At 43.0% G+C, this 1,536-nt stretch overlaps 1 non-coding gene across 1 annotated transcript; it reads right to left on the bottom strand.

Moving 5' to 3' along the window:
- Positions 1-274: 274 nt before the first annotated feature.
- On the bottom strand, positions 275-382 carry LOC148544696 (small nucleolar RNA R71). Its single transcript, XR_015901554.1, has one exon. It is a non-coding gene; the product is annotated as a small nucleolar RNA R71 (small nucleolar RNA).
- Between the last annotated feature and the right edge of the window lie 1,154 nt (positions 383-1,536).

The raw sequence follows: 1,536 nt of genomic DNA, 5'->3' as shown, positions 1-1,536 counted from the left end.
ACCTCAGTTAGTTTCTCTAATGCAGCAGAACTGCAAGTTTCATGGACTTCCATCTGAAGATCCTTTTCAGTTCTTAACTGAATTCTTGCAGATATGTGATACTGTTAAGACTAATGGAATAGATCCTGAAGTCTACAGGCTCATGCGTTTCCCTTTTGCTGTAAGAGACAGAGCTAGATTATGGTTGGATTCTCAACCCAAAGATAGCCTGAACTCTTGGGATAAGCTGGTCACGGCTTTCTTAGCCAAGTACTTTCCTCCTCAAAAGCTGAGCAAGCTTAGAGCTGATGTTCAAACCTTCAGACAGAAAGAAGGTGAATCCCTCTATGAAGCTTGGAAAAGATACAAACAGTTGACCAAAAAGTGTCCTTCTGACATGCTTTCAGAATGGACCATCCTGGATATATTCTATGATGGTCTATCTGAGCTATCTAAGATGTCATTGGATACCTCTGCAGGTGGATCCATTCACCTAAAGAAAACGCCTGCAGAAGCTCAAGAACTCATTGACATGGTTGCTAATAACCAGTTCATGTACACTTCTGAAAGGAATCCTGTAAGCAATGGGACGCCTATGAAGAAGGGAGTTCTTGAAGTTGATACTCTGAATGCCATATTGGCTCAGAACAAAATAGTGACTCAGCAAGTCAATATGATTTCTCAGAGTCTGCATGGAATGCAAGCTGCATCCAACAGTACTCAAGAGGCATCTTCTGAAGAGGAAGCCTATGATCCTGAGAACCCTGCAATAGCAGAGGTAAATTACTTAGGTGAACCTTATGGAAACACCTATAACTCAACATGGAGAAATCATCCAAATTTCTCATGGAAGGATCAAAAGCCCCAACAAGGCTTTAATAATGGTGGAAAAAACAGGTTTAGCAATAGCAAGCCTTTTCCATCATCCACTCAGCAACAGACAGAGAACTCTGAACAAAATGCTTCTAATTTAGCAAATCTAGTCTCTGATCTATCTAAGGCCACTGTAAGTTTCATGAATGAAACAAGGTCTTCCATTAGAAATTTGGAAGCACAAGTGGGCCAGCTGAGTAAAAGGATCACTGAAATCCCTCCTAGTACTCTCCCAAGTAATACAGAAGAGAACCCAAAAGGAGAGTGCAAGGCCATTGACATAAGTGCCCTGGCCGAACCTGTGAGGAGAGGAGAGGACGTGAATCCCAAGGAGGAAGACCTCCAGGGACGTCCAGTGACCAATAAGGAGCTTCCCTCTGGGGAACCAAAGGACTCTGAGGCTCATCTAGAGACCATAGAGATTCCATTGAACCTCCTTATGCCCTTCATGAGCTCTGATGAGTATTCTTCTTCTGAAGAGAATGAGGATGTCACTGAAGAGCAAACTGCCAAGTTTCTTGGCGCAATCATGAAGCTGAATGCCAAATTGTTTGGCATTGATGCTTGGGAGGTTGAACCTCCCTTCTTCATCAATGAACTAAGTGATCTGGATCAACTGACATTGCCTCAGACGAGACAGGATCCTGGAAAGTTCATAATACCCTGTACCATAGGCACCATGAT

Source organism: Arachis ipaensis, chromosome B9 (genome assembly GCF_059453495.1).
Source record: "Arachis ipaensis isolate K30076 ecotype BB chromosome B9, ASM5945349v1, whole genome shotgun sequence".
In the NCBI taxonomy this organism is placed as follows: domain Eukaryota; kingdom Viridiplantae; phylum Streptophyta; class Magnoliopsida; order Fabales; family Fabaceae; genus Arachis; species Arachis ipaensis.
Note: the sequence above shows the minus strand (reverse complement) of the source record. Positions and strands in the feature narration are given on the sequence as shown.